Here is a 16511-nt window from a genome sequence, read left to right on the forward strand (position 1 = left end):
GTCCGATCGCTGTCTCCACTTTAAATACTAGATCCTTTTTACAAAAACCGTAATACGTCATCGTTACCGTTAATAATATCAAACACTGTTTTCTAAGCCAAAGCTACTATTAGTAAGTATGAAGATGATCCGTACATGACACATGACTCGGAACTGCTGCCTGCTGATTTCGCCGTACGGCGAGCCGACCCGACCGCTCGCCGCGCCGCGACCGCCACTGCGGTGTCGGCGTCCTCCTGTCCTCCCGCTCGCCTTTTGATGTGTCGAGGTATGCTGAACTGCGGTGCGCCACCTAAATACGAAATGGTTTATGCTCAACTAAAAATCACCAGTGTTTTATTTTGTGTGTTGTGTATCTCGCACCAAATGTCCAGCAAACTTGAAGTCAAAATCAAAATATGCTTTATTCATGTAGGCCTAGGAACAAGCACTTATGAATAGTTATTATTAGGTACATATTATCTTAATCTAATTAACAGAGCAATTTATTGATGTTAATATTATTCCATAATAACATCGGACTATTATCAGACATCATACATTTTTCAGCATTTTTGGTGCTGCTGAGTGGTGTTAACAGAATTGGTATAGATAATTTCAACTAAAATGGTAAATTAAGGATAATATTAACGTAATTAACCATTAGGGTTAAATTATTTATACCAATTCTGTTAACATCACTCCGCTGCACCAAAAATGCTGGAAAAGTTACGATGTCTGATTATTATACAGATAAAATTCTAAGAATTTCACAAAAAGATCGTCAAAAATAAAAAATATAATTGATACCTACTACTCCGGTTCCGTAGTTCGGTGCTGGAGGACCTTACATTGGGAAGGCAGCATCGGAGGATAATTCTTCCGCCGCCTTTCCCTTTAGGTCCAGGAGACTAAACCCCTTTGGTAGGCCATCCTCGTCCTCGGAGTCCAGCAGAATGCCTTCCTCGATGTTGGAGGTGTGTTGTTCCGCGTTGTCAGTGTCCATGGCAGAGGGGGTGTTCGTTGCGGGTGCGCTCTCTGCGGTGTTGTCCTCCCCTCTGTCTATGTTCCCCTCCGGTGTGTTCTTCCTCGGTGGCGAATCTCTGAAGCGCCCTCCGCTGTGCTGGAAACGGATGTAGACTGTCCCACATAGGTAGTTCAGTCTCCTTCCCTTTTCCATCACCGCTTGAACAACGTCCTCAGGTATTCCCACCAGGAGTAGGGTGCAGGCCCTTTTCTTAAGGGGGATCGCATGATGAAGAGTCCACTTCCTCACCATGGCCCAGGGGTTCTGAAAGTTTAGGACTCTTCCAACCTTGGTGAGATTTTCTTCTAGGGACGGGATCAGGATACCGCACCTTATGTTCCGAACCATCTCGTCCTCCCTCTTTCCAACTAGATGGTCTGAATGAATCTAATTTAGAATCTTGAGCGTAGTAAGGGATTCAAAAGCGCACGAGATGTAAATAACTTTGATCTCGTGTAGTACTTACACAAAATTTTTCACCCTAAGCAGTGAGAACATACCTAGAGGGACAGAGATAATAGAATCCAAGTATATCGAACTTGTATTAGACCTCGCATGTTAAAAATGACATTTGACTATAAAGGTCACTTGAATGACATTTTGTCTCACTCAGTGAGCAAAATGCGATTTTGCTAACTGAGTGAGACAAAATGACTCAGTGAGCAAAATCGCATTTTGCTCACTGTTTTTAAGAAGCAAAGTACCCTTGTCCGAGCTGCTGAGGTGAAAAGAATCTTTTAGGTACCTACCTAAAGGTGGCCATTGACGAGCCAACAGTCCAAATAGCGTGGCTGCAATCCAAAATCGGTCCGTGAATGTCAAAAACGTACAATGTTTAATATTAGGATGTCGTCTATTTGGATGAATCCATTGTAACGGCATCCATTTGGAAGGCTCGTCAGTGGCCTGCTTAACACATCATCCGAGTGAGTGTATCAGAGTTGGATACAGGGTATCCGCCTTGTAATTGCATATTAGGTTATTATGCAGAAACAACTGTTTGGGTCAAACAGAAAACTGTGTTACGTCTTTCCTGTAGATATACACAAGAGTTAAGGGCTATAAAGGTTAATTTTCTTATTTAACCCTTAAACACGTGAAAAGATCCTCCTTTTATTTAGAAAACTATGATAAAATCATTACTTACATGTCCACAAGCTGTTAACTATTGCCCGCAGGAGAGAAAACTAGCGTGTTAATTCGCGCGAACTGTACATTTTTCTCTCCTGTGGGCAATAGTTAACAGCTTGTGGGCATGTAAGTAATGATTTTATCATTACTTACATGCCCACAAGCTATATAAATTCAAATAAATAAGTAAATTTAAATTCGATTTTATCATAGTTCTCTAAATAAAAGGAAGACCTTATCACGTGTATAACTTATACACGTGAAAAATCATTACTTACATGCCCACAAGCTGTTAACTATTGCCCACAGGAGAGAAAAATGTACAGTTCGCGCGAATTAACACGCTAGTTTTCTCTCCTGTGGGCAATAGTTAACAGCTTGTGGGCATGTAAGTAATGATTTTATCATAGTTTTTTTAAATAAAAGGAGGATCTTTTCACGTGTTTAAGGGTTAAATAAGAAAATTAACCTTTATAGCCCTTAACTCTTGTGTATGTCTACAGGAACGACGTAACATAGTTTTCTGTTTGACCCGTTTACTGTGTTAATAATACTTAATAATGCCTAGAATGTCTACACTACACATTCTAGGAACATCTATATATATAGTTTAAGACATTCTTATTTTTAACTTCCTACTCCGTCTTTAAACCGTAAAAGTTATAATTATAGTATATTACGCAATTTCAGTTCTTTCCTCGCTTCGGTCTCATCGTCAGGCCCTGGGAATATAGACTGGTAGTAACGAAATATCGCTGAACGATCATGTGAACCTCGGTTCCTTTAAAGATTTCCAGTTTCATTATCATATTTTGGGTCAGGGATATTTACTATCATCTTCGACGAGGAAAAATATCGTAAAAAAATCTTATCAGAATAAAGCCTACATTTCTTTCTAAAGGTAAACTTCCGATGGCAGTTCCTTTTGTTATAAATAGCGCCTGTACTTATACCAATCCTTGTGGTGTTAAGTATAAATGTGATTGCAATAAACTTAACTATAAGTAAGTAAATAAAAATAAACCTAAGCTATACGGCTACCATCAGTTTGGTATTGACATAAACGCTATCGTGAACGTAATTTACTTTCTATGCATCGCTCGTAGTACTGACATATTAGTGCGAAAGAGATACTTATATAGAAAGTAAATTACGTTCACGATAGCGTTTATCTCAATGCCAAACTGATGGTAGCCGTACTAACCCATAATAACTATTGTACAGTTGTTACTCTTCGAAGGCCGCAAAAATATGTGACACGCTTTTATGGCTGTTCAAATAAGATCGTGTCAGATATTTTTGCTGCCTTCGTTGTGTAACATATTATTGCAGGTGACTGTACTTAATAACCCAACTCGCATCGTTACCTACCTACCTATTAGCTGTATAGTACCTAAGTAAACTTAATGAACAAAATTGTATGAATGACATTATTAAGGGCATCCGATAGCTGGCGCGGGTAGTATGAACGTTAGCGTTATGACTGTGAGCACGGCGCGGCGGATTTTACCTGCATTGGCACCGGCGCGCGTGTGCCCTCGCGCCTTCCTCGGAACTCCTGCCTCTGCAAATCCACACTTTTTTACCTTTTCAATGGAATAAGTAACCTAAACAATAGCTTTGCAAATCCAAAGGGGGGGGGGGGTCTGGATATCGGATGATTCGAAGCATGATTTTTGGATGATTTTAGGGGGGGGGGATCGTCACAAATCGATGACGTAATTTATGGACAGCCCCTATGTTACTACAGTACCTATACGTCACTATCCCTTTCACATTACCTACATAATCCACATCACTGGTAACTAATGATAATATGTGTGACGTAAAATTTTGATTTATCTAAAACCCAATTGTCAAATCCTGGAATGATGACAATGGGGCCAACCTATAAAGCGCCTTTCCAAAAAAGTAGGTCTTCGAGCCACCAGTGAACATACAGCGAGATGCATAAAAATCAGCTAAATGCGAGTCGGACTCGAACATGAAGGGTTCCGTACCATTACGTAAAAGTGCGAGTCACAATTGCTTTTCTAGGGTTCCGTACATAAGTCCGACTCACGCTTAACTGCACATTTCTAGCCCCCTCCAGACTATGCGCGTGAATCGCGGGCGAAGCCGCGAATGCGAGTGTGGCGTCGATTTCGCAGATTGTTCTCGCCTTCGCGCCTTGTTCTCCGTTTTTTGTCGGTATTTCGGCCCGCGTCAAAGGAGACGCGAAGCGCGAATTTGCAAGACTCCACATTAACACAATATTTTGACTCCTCTGTGGCAAGATAAATACTAATTCTATTATGATTATATTATATTAAGCAGCTATATTTTACGGTTTTACAATAAAACAAAATGGAAAAACAGCTAAAGCACGTATGATGCCATAGATAACTAACAGTTAAACTCGATCAGCTGATGCTTTTCCGCCATATTGCCGCAAACCAAACTGCGAAATCGCCGTGAAGTGTGCGAGTGTGGAGTCTTACGTCAACTTCGCGATATGTTCGCTCCGCGACGTCGCGCCGCGATTCACGCACATAGTCTGGAGGGGGCTTATCGAGCTATCACGGTATATGAGTTATTGCATGATGACAGACAGATAGACAGACAGACAGACGGACGGACGGACGGACGGACGGACGGACGGACGGACGGACGGACGGACGGACGGACAGACAGACAGACAGACAGGCAGACTGACAGACAGGCAGACAGACGGACAGAAAGCGGACGGAGTCTTAGTAATAGAGTCCCGTTTTTACCCTTTTGGTACAGAATAACCCTATTAAGCGAATTAAAAAAATTGTGAAGGAACCTCTTACGTGAAGAATTATATTTTCACTTCTCATGCTCAAAAAGTGCACTTTTATGTCGTGCGTAGACGACATAAAATCGCATTTTATGCTCTAGAGCATAAAAGTAAAATTTTCTTCTATAGCTGGGGGTCTAAGGTCCACCACCTTGCATTTTGGAGACAAAGCAAACCGCTTGGAACAGGTGTTCCTGGGGGTGATCTGAGCCGATTAAGCCCGGTTGCCAAGAGGTTCCACCCAGCAGGTGGGCAGGGGAGGGGGGGAAAAGTGGCTCCGGCGCGCCTCACTCTAAGCTATATATCTGCATACATCTAGCAACTATATCAAGTTTGGTGTCTTTTTCGTGTAATTCGAGGATGAAGAATTCATTTCTGTGACTAAATTTTCACTCTTCCATACAAAAAAATCGAGAAATTAAAAATTCCAAAAAAATCATTTCACTTTTTTTTTCGAAAATCCTCTACAAAATTAAAACTATGAGGATTTGCTCTAGAAAAAAAATACCTGTGAATAGCCCAGTTATCCTACTATATAGAATAGTAAACTTGTTAAACATTTTTTTTTCATAACTCTGATAAAAAAAATGTTTTGTGTCACGCGGCGTACCTGCATTGTAAGAGCGGTATGCAGCGTTTAGGATTTTTAAGTATGTTTCGATGGTTTTTGATAAGTTGTTATTCTTCTGGTTGTAGAAAATTACTTCTGGACGTGATATATATACAAATATAAATTAAATGTATAAATATAGATGTTGGGAAAACTTTCGCCAATAGAGTTATTATAAATGTGATAAAATTAACAAAGCAGATGTTTGATTAAAATGCGGGTTAAAATACGAGTAAGATATATATTGTTCGCAATTGCCACTACATGCCCATGGGTCCGTGCATTTTAGTTTTTTCTTAACGCAGTTGCACCTCCCTGCGCATTTTGTTTTGCAGCGGCAACGAATAAGCTCTAAACAAGCAGCAGCCGCCGCAGGTAGGCTTGTACATATGGGCTCCCAATAACCATTTTGTTTGGACCAGCTCCAGTCAGCAGGACATGGTAGCTGTTGCTGAGGGGCTATAATCTGTCCCCAAACATAGCCTCCTTGGTAAACTGCACGGAGAATATGTTTACGTAGGTAGCGCATCTTCCATTGGAGGCAGATTCTCTAACTGAAGATTTCGTTTTGTAAGAAGTACTTTTCGGCACTCTTTTACACTTGTACTTGTACCTGATCCGAACACTGTAATACAATACATAGTATCAAAATAATGTCTAAGGACCAATTCACATCTCGTAATTCAAATCTGTTCAGATTTAATATTGTAAGACTCTTACTTGTCATACAAGACAATAAAATTTTTTTCCAAAATTGGCTGCTCTATGTTGTTTTGTTTTCCGTATTTAAATCCCTCCGGAACATTACAAGGACCACTAAAACCAGGTTTGTCAGATCCCTCATATTTCCCACTTTTCTGTATGCTGTATGTCTCACATGGACACTAAGGGCATCCGAAAAACGGAAAGTGAATGCACTAGAGATGTGGTGCTGGAGACGAATGCTGGGCATATCATGGACTGAGCATCAATTATTGAGGAGCTTGGCATTAAAGAGCGGTTGCTTTCTACGGGCAAAACTCGGTACTCAACTTCTTTTGTGTGTCTCGTCGAGACGGAACATCTACAGAACGTCTAGTTGTGCAAGAAAGAGTAGGAGGTGACAGGGCTAGAGGAAGATCTCTAATGAGATGGACTGACCAAACCAAATCGGTGTGTCGATCACAGTAAGCGAATGCTTACGGAAAGCAGCTCTACGGGAGGAATGGCGTGTCGTTAAATGAGTCGCTCAAAAGTTTTCGTAATGGCCACGACCACTCTATCAAGAGTGTAACGAAGAAGAAGGCCCTCCGTTACAGCAGGATATGCGCTTTAAGCTTGAAATACGCTTTTTTTCCCTTTCCACACACAAAAGAAACTGTGTTGTAACCTGAAAAGGCGTGGAAGAATGGCAAGACTACTATCCTTTCTGGTCCTGTAAAATAAATCATATATCTATGAGTTACAAATAAAATCATATATTTAAAGAAAGTTTGCAGCACGTGACCATTAGCCCAGACTGGACGTAGTTTAGGGTAAAAGATCCAATCCACAAAAATCTGTTAGTAAAATTTGAACTTTATGTCAAACGGAAAAGACATTCATTTAAATTACAAATTTTAGAGGATGGATCTTTTACGCTAAACTGCGTCCAGTTGACCTGTCTCTTATTGCGGTGACATATTTATTTATTTTATTTACAATTAACGGAAGAACTACAAACGTTACCTTAAGAAAATGCAATAGCATGGCACGAGAGGAACAGGTGATTCTTTCCTGTGCCAATCCTCCATTAATTGTAAATAAAATAAATATGTCACCGCAGTATACGAGACAGCTCACCAGGGCAATTGGTCAAGTGCTGCAAACTTTCTTTAAATATATGATTTTATTTGTAACGCATAGATATATAATTTATTTTACAGGACCAGAAAGGTCAGAAGTCTTGTCATTCTTCCACACCTTTTCAGGTTGCGACACTGTTTCTTTTTTGTATGGACAGGGAAAAAAGCGTATTTCAAGCTTGGAGCGCATATCCTGCCGTAACGGAGGGGTTTAAATACGGCAAACAAGGCAATATTGAGCAGGCATTGCCAATATTGATAAAAATTGTTATTGTCTTGTATGGCAAGTAAGAGTCTTACAATAGTAAGTATGGACAGATTTGAATTACGAGGTGTGAATTAGCCCCTAGACGTTATTTTAACAAAATGCATAGTATTTTGTTACTGATTTTACGAGTAGATCAGGTACAAGTACGAGTGCAAAAGAGTGCCGAAAAGTACTTTTTACAAAAAAAATCTTCAGTTAGAGAATCTGCCTCCAATGGAAGATGCCCTATCTACGTAAACATATTTCTCCGTGCAGTTTACCAAGGAGGCTATGTTTGGGGACAGATTATAGCCCCTCAGCAACAGCTACCATGTCCTGCTGACTGGAGCTGGTCCAAACAAAATGGTTATTGGGAGCCCATATGTACAAGCCTACCTGCGGCGGCTGCTGCTTGTTTAGAGCTTATTCGTTGCCGCTGCAAAACAAAATGCGCAGGGAGGTGCAACTGCGTTAAGAAAAAACTAAAATGCACGGACCCATGGGCATGTAGTGGCAATTGCGAACAATTAGGGTTTGCACGACGGATCCGAAATGTATGGGAAGATCCGCGGATCCGGATCCAGATCCGGATAATTTCATAGATTTCGGATCCGGATTGCAAACCCTACGAACAATATATATCTTACTCGTATTTTAACCCGCATTTTAATCAAACATCTGCTTTGTTAATTTTATCACATTTATAATAACTCTATTGGCGAAAGTTTTCCCAACATCTATATTTATACATTTAATTTATATTTGTATATATATCACGTCCAGAAGTAATTTTCTACAACCAGAAGAATAACAACTTATCAGAAACCATCGAAACATACTTAAAAATCCTAAACGCTGCATACCGCTCTTACAATGCAGGTACGCCGCGCGACACAAAACATCTTTTTTATCAGAGTTATGAAAAAAAAATGTTTAACAAGTTTACTATTCTATATAGTAGGATAACTGGGCTATTCACAGGTATTTTTTTTCTAGAGCAAATCCTCATAGTTTTAATTTTGTAGAGGATTTTCGAAAAAAAAAGAGAAAAGATTTTATTGGAATTTTTAATTTCTCGATTTTTTTGTATGGAAGAGTGAAAATTTAGTCACAGAAATGAATTCTTCATCCTCGAATTACACGAAAAAGACACCAAACTTGATATAGTTGCTAGATGTATGCAGATATATAGCTTAGAGTGAGGCGCGCCGGAGCCACTTTTCCCCCCTTCCCCTGCCCACCTGCTGGGTGGAACCTCTTGGCAACCGGGCTTAATCGGCTCAGATCACCCCCAGGAACACCTGTTCCAAGCGGTTTGCTTTGTCTCCAAAATGCAAGGTCCCCTTAGAAAACGGGACCTTAGAACTTCTGCTACTAAGACTAAGGTAATCGGTCTCAACCGCCAAACAGTTAAAACATATTGCACAATTTTACTGAGCAATAAAATTGTGTAGATGACAAAACTTGTTACCTATATTATTTTATTTTTGCTACAATTTATTAGAAATCCGTATTTTCTGTCATTAAATTTAGTAAATCACATAAAATAGGAGTCGATTATCGTTCAAAAATGCTCCAAAATGTTTGACTTGGCAGAAAACCAAGCATCTGAAACTCTGATCACATGTTGAAAATTAAAAAGTTAGTTGGCGGGAATTGGTTATGTATTATGTTCTTTCGCTTTACGACAATTTGGTGGTGTAAATTGCCGTGAAAATGTGTTTTATTTTCCTCGCAATCGAAGTGAAAAGCAGAGTGTACAACAAGGGCATAAATGTCCATTTTTACCCTCGTCTACTATTTTGCTAAAAACTTGCCTCGGGTAAAAATGGGTCACTTTATGCCCTTGTTGTACAATCTACAATTTTTTTCTTGCTCATCACACATAACAGCGGAATGCCCAGGGTGCCTAGATCACAATAGTTGATAGAAAACGCCAATCGAAACTTAGGTAAATAGTGCATGACTTTTCGCAGCATCTAGTCATCCCGATACATTTCTTATTATCGTTTGGCGTTTGTCCATTAATGATTTGAGTCTAATTAAATATACCTATATAAATGTGCTGTCTTTAAGAGGAACAAACTATAAGCGCCATTGGGATCTATAGCACATACGATCTTCTTCGGGAATTCAGTAATAAATACCTACAACTAAGTTCTAATTCAAACACAGTTTGCTTTAGTAGGTACCTACCTACCTACTACATCAAATTCAACGCTTTCACACACTGATACTACACGCTGTTTTGTACAAGTAAGTACACATAGGCTAGATATAAATTATTTGTTGTACCTTGACCGTTAAATAGGTTCTCATCTGGTTCCAGGTCAGGTGGAGCCGTAGTTGGCTGGGCTGTTAGAAAAAAATGGATATTAAGCCCCCTCCAGACTATGCGCGTGAATCGCGGGCGAAGCCGCGAGCGCGAGTGGAGTCGATTTCGCTGTCTGCGAAAATCGACGCCACACTCACGTCCGCGGCTTCGCGCCGCGATTCGCGCACGAGTGTGGAGGAGGCTTTAGACATTGAAACATTCTTATTAAGAGTAAATTGACAAATATTTAATACCTACAACTAAGTTCTAATTCAAACACAATTTGCTTTAGTAGGTACCTACCTACCTACTACAGCAAATTCAACGCTTTCACATACTGATACTACACGCTGTTTTGTACAAGTAATAAAGTAAGTACACATAGGCTAGATATAGATTATTTGTTGTACCTTGACCGTTAAATTGGTTCTCATTCGGTTCCAGGTCAGGTGGAGCCGTAGTTGGCTGGGCTGTTAGAAAAAATGGATATTAGACATTGAAACATTCTTATTAAGAGTAAATTGACAAATATTTACAGAAGCTCACCAGGTAAGCGCAGGGTTGGGACGGCATCTGGGCTGAGCCGATTAGACCATGTTAAATAATTAGTTTCTAAGTGAGCATGACAGACTCTCCGCCTTTTATAAACATAATCAGGCTCTAGTTCTTGCACCACCGAGCCCACCGTCTCCACCCACACGGAAAATCTCTGTGGGTCCTTTTTTGGGTGGGGAAAGGAATGCAGCGGCATTCCGTTAGCACCTGAAAAACAATAGTTAAAATGGCAAGAATTGATAACTTTTAAAAGATGTAGCACCAAAATCGTTGCAGACTTCTTTTGGTCTAACTCTTGTAGTATTTTAGGAAAAACTAACCGGAAAATAGCATGAATTATACAGCTTGGCAAAAAGAGTAGGAATTAAAAAGTGGCAACACTGTAGTGTCGTCCCGTTTTCTTATACAAATTGGTTTGAAAGGGACGACACTACAGTGTTGCCACTTTTTAAAGTCTACTCTTTTTTGCCAAGCTGTACACATTGTATAATCCGTTTCGCATCTACTAATCAGCTTGAGCGATTATTATACATCGATAGTTTATAAATAAATACAGAAAAACACATGACCGCGCGCCGCGTCGGTACAGGCCTGTTAGCACTATTATTTTAAATTTTCCCGCTCGGTATTTTACTTACGAGAGTTGCCGCATCCCCGAACGCAGCAAAGTTTCTCAGATGCGGCCATTGTCTTCGCCGCCGAGTAACGATATTCATAAATTTTATTACAAAAAACGATATGCTATCTGCGTATCAGGTTACACGAAAAGTCAAAAAGACAAGTTAAAAGACAGTTTTGGTAATCTTTTTTTATTTCATTGCAGTGACAAAAGTATAGCCGGTCAAACAACTGCGTCAGTAGAAAAAGACGCGAAATTCAGATTGTCTATGGGACGATAACCCATCGCGCTTATATTTTTTTAAATTTCCGCTTTTTTACATACCATAAATACTGATAGTCGTAACAGACTACTGCACCGCTGTTTTTCTGCGTATAACTAAACGCTGAGCACTGTGAAATGTTGCACCAGGAAATAAAACAAGTGGATGAGGGGTAAAATGTTTGCCGTTACCAGCGACATCTCTAGATTCATGACAAGACATATGCCCCCATACTTCATATTGATAGTTCTAAGTGAAACAGCCCTGCAATGAACCGCCGCCAAAATCTGACAGTTCTCCCTCAACAAACATGACCATAGATACAATAACCAAAAAGTATAAAGTCAGGTGCATACTACATGTGATTATTATCAGTATAAAGTAACATACAGGATATCAACTATTGTGATGCTTACAGGCTGAAGTAAGAAAATCAGGCTTTAAAGTCGGTTTATTTAGCGAGAAAAAAGTCTTCAAAATCACCATTAGGCTAAGCAACTTTCCATAAAAGTTCGCCGTAAGGTCATTTGCATTGGACAAAGAGAAAGAACTGTCAATATTGTATAATAGGTACTCGTAGCTCATTTTAATTGTTAAACAGAAAGGAAGTGGCATAATCGTAGGCATATTTCTTTGCCATCATTGAATATTTATATTATTTATGCGGTGTGGTACAGTCAACATCAATAAGCAACGGATCAAAAGTATCTATTTAAGTACTTTACCATTATTTAACAGTTCAACAAACAAAGATCATCCAGACTTAGCATATAGTCGCGCTACCCCCTCTGCCACGGTGACGGTAATTTTACTCCATGTTCGAGTCGAAAGTTGCTTTGTGTGACGTCCGTGTCTTTGAACGAACCAATCACGGCACGGGACTTCGCTCACCTCGTCCCGCGCACCCCCGCATTTTTGGCATCATCGGTTGCATGAAATAATTGCTCTAAACTCGGTCTAGAGGATTCCTAGTCTATGTACGTATGTGTCTCTATTTTAGAACGATTAGCCTGTAACAGATACTTTTAAACGCGAACTGTAGACATTTTTATCTATATTCTATAGTTGGAAAAGTATACCAGCGGGCAGCGTGGCAGATACTCTTAGCGCGTTGTTTCATCCACTTCTACTGATGCTGACTGTACCTCTGATGTACTAGGTACCTAGTTAAGTGTTTTGTTACTTGTTTGAACGGAACAAAAAAAACTGTTTACGACACATTTTGATTCCTATTGTTTCCATGGCATCTACGGGCGCAATACGGTCGGCGGTCTGATGGGCGCAGAGTGAATCACGATCATCCGTAGTATAATTATAATTTAGAATTTCGAATTTTTCTTATCCGCAAATTGGTTTGCCAGACTAACTATAAGCACGAGAGTGTCGCATGACACGATATTAAGCACAAAATGGCAACAATGTCTACTTCATTTCTATCTGTGAGTACCTGTAATTGGCTTTGTATTGTTACCTAAATCTATATAATGTTTTTGCAGCTGTTGGTACTCCTTACAAAATAAAATTAAAATATGATAGTTGGTAGGTACCTATACTCCCACCAGTGGCGTAGCTAGGGGGGGGGGGGGCGGGGGCGGTCCGCCCCGGGTGTCACCCATTTAGGGGTGACACCCGACCGTGAACATCAGCACACCTATAAAAATTCGTAAAATGAAAGCGATGGAGTAAATCCTGAGCTATTCAACAAAGTTTACAATTACTCTTTTTAAATATATTTTACAATTTTGATTGAATTTTGGGGTGACACCCACAATTTCCGCACCGGGTGCCACCCATGCCAGCTACGCCACTGACTCCCACACATTACGTGATTGTTTAGTCATCCTGTATACATATAAAAAAAAAAACAAAAAGTATTTAAATTATATCAGTCGCTTGTGCATTTCACTCGTACTTGTCCGTACATGTATTGGAGCGAGCGAGACGCCGGCAACATCATTTAGATAATAATCTTGTAGGTAATGATAAAATGTCATAATGTATGGGCCCGATTCGGATTTTGAAATAGACATCTATTAGATATGTTTTAGACATCACCAAGATACGATAATGATATGTTTAAGATCTAACCTATCAAATTTGACATTTGCGCGATTCTGGAGATACTCTGGAACGATTTCCTCAGGATATGACTTAGAGATCCAATTCACATCTAATAGATATCTTACGCTATCTAACGTAAAAGTGACGTTGGTTGCCCGAATTGCGCTGCAAAAGAGAACTAGTTGGTATCTAAACTATAACGTATCTAGAATGGATCTAGTACGTGTCGTCTCTTGTGAATATCATGAAGTTCGAATACGGCAGTAAGTTTGAATCGGGCTCATGATCAACAGCAGTGCGCAAGCGCATTATTTACTAACAATGGCGCGTGACATCGACTTCCCTCTGCAGGCGGATGTTTGCCCAAGCTATTGGGAAATTAACGGTATTGAAGACAGTGTTGCCAACTTGGCGTAAATGATGCCAGATCTGGCATATTATCACTCGCTTTGGCACCAAAATTTTCCATTTATCATCGGGCATATTTTTTAGCATAATTTAGTCTAAGCCAAGTTTCCACCAACTTGGCAGCAACAATATGCGCCATCGCCTTATGTGGTTCACATTTTTTATGAATTTTGACTTTTGTGGACGGATGGACGTCGACGGTCTATATAAAGTTGGTGAAGCAGATCTTGTCAGTAGAAAAAGGCGGCATAATTTAAAAATGTATGTGTTTTAAGTGTCTAATTTCAAGTGACATTTTAGCATCTTTCAAAAATCTTTGGCATAATCTAGACATTAGTCTAGCATTTTACAAAATCCGAGTTGGCAACACTTATTGAAGAAAATCTACGAAGGCTGGCATTGTTCAAAAGTGCATGGATAGATGTCGACCGTAATGCCTTAATATTACGGTTGAAACATGCCCATGCACTTTTGAACGCCAGTGTACATAGTTAGTTAGTTTAATAATTGTTATTAAATAAATAAGCGGTGGTGGCCGTGTGGATCTGACGTCCGACTTACAATCCGGCGGAGGTCGCGGGTTGAAATCATGGCTCGTATAATTGCTACTTAGTTCGTTTTTTTAGCATTAGAAATAAGGTAAACAATCTTGATGTGACCTACCAGTGTTGTTTTAGGTCCCATCCATTCATATGGAAACTACAAGTTACTTAGTCTGGCTGCTCTCGTATTCTATCTCTCTCATACTTACACAATTCCCAAAAGCCAAACATTAGCATAAGTTACATGCGCCTTTCACCGCCGACACGGCGCGTGCGCCTTGCGTCATCGCTAGCTTCATGTGAACGTCACTAACGTGTTTCACGCCTACGAAAACTCGCATAATGAGGATAAGGGTAACATTCCATTTCTAACCGCAGCTGCATTACTGTCAATTTTACTATGGAAATTGACAATGACAGCGACGCGTTGAGTACCGGTAGTGCAGCTGCGGTTAGAAATGGAATGTTACCATAATAAGGCAAAACTTGATGCAGATGGCGCATCAATCTGTGTTGGAGTTCCAGGGGACCTAGCCAAGTATGAGAATTATTATGCTCCGAAGTTGGAAAACTTTTAATGATATCTCCTGGAGGGCAAATGATCAGTTTTCCTTGTTAAAAGTTTTCGATTTATATAACTTTTAACCGTACTACTTTTAACCGTAGTACTTTAACTTTCTATTTTCTTATGAATTTTGCAATACTACCTACCTTCTCAACGTGATACTTTCGCTCTCATTAACGGACCCCAGAGTCCACCTAAGCAAACATATGTTATTTTACATACATAATCCAATTAAAGATCTTAATACCTATAGTACCTAATAAAATAGAACGTAAAATAAAACTCATAAGATATTCATCGCACTATGTAAAAGAAACTGTTTCAACTTCGTTTTTCACACATACAATTCATCTAAAATATATACAGGAAAGTTGTCATATAGCATGCAACTAGACTTCCGTGGCTCTTCCGTTTTTCCTTCAATAGGGAAAACTCTAAATCGTGAGAAGAAAACACGGTATGGATCATTCACGCGTTCAGGAAGCCATTAAAAGTCTCAACTTACGCAACCTCTTAAGTCACCTAACATTGTTGTTCAAAATAGAACTTTAAGACACGTAGGTAAAGTTTATAATTTCATAAAAAATCATGATGTGATATGATAGACATTGATGAAAATGTCGTGGAAAGAAATGACAGAAACATACACAATCTCGTAATCCCTCACGATATTGTATACAAAATTGAGCTTTAAGTTTATACTACTTAGAGTTCAAAATTAAATGTAATCGGTGATGTGATACGAGTGATGATGTGTAAATGAAATTGAATGGAGAAAGGAATGAGTCACAAATTACAATGTGGTGTGTAATGTAAAGCTTTGTTACATGGGCGTGATAATCATAGCGTACTGAATAGGTATTCTTAACAATATTCCCATTATAGTGGAGTATCTGCAATCATGATTAATCTAGTAACAAACACAATGAACAATCAATGGAAATAAGTGGGTACAAAACTTGGTGACTAGGTACCTCTGTGTGTAGTGATCCCATAAGTGTTCCGTGACAAAGTTTTGTACGGAACACTAAAAAAAACTACTATTTTCGGCTACCCCCGTAACTGGCAATTAATTGAAAAATTATAGCAAGTAGAATTAGACCATGAAAAGTCTGCATTGATTTTATTGTTGTAAAAGTGATAATACATTAAATTGAAATTATAAAAAAAACCGGGCAAGTGCGAGTCGGACTCGCGCACGAAGGGTTCCGTACCATGCAAAAAAAAAAAAAAATAGCAAAAATAAAAACGGTCACCCATCCAAGTACTGACCACTCCCGACGTTGTTAACTTTGGTCAAAAATCACGTTTGTTGTATGGGAGCCCCATTTAAATCTTTATTTTATTCTGTTTTTAGTATTTGTTGTTATAGCGGCAACAGAAATACATCATCTGTGAAAATTTCAACTGTCTAGCTATCACGGTTCGTGAGATACAGCCTGGTGACAGACGGACGGACGGACGGACGGACTGCGAAGTCTTAGTAATAGGGTCCCGTTTTACCCTTTGGGTACGGAACCCTAAAAATTAAACGTCAAACTTTTATGAAATTATGACGTACCGTA

The 16511-nt window shown here is 39.5% G+C and overlaps 1 protein-coding gene across 1 annotated transcript in view; it reads left to right on the plus strand.

Annotated features, from left to right (window-relative positions):
* LOC134673262 (uncharacterized) overlaps positions 1-16511 on the plus strand; it is a 152276-nt gene that overhangs the window by 107038 nt on the left and 28727 nt on the right. The window lies entirely within an intron of this gene.

The sequence above is a fragment of the Cydia fagiglandana genome, chromosome 18, assembly GCF_963556715.1.
Source record: "Cydia fagiglandana chromosome 18, ilCydFagi1.1, whole genome shotgun sequence".
NCBI classification, from domain to species: domain Eukaryota; kingdom Metazoa; phylum Arthropoda; class Insecta; order Lepidoptera; family Tortricidae; genus Cydia; species Cydia fagiglandana.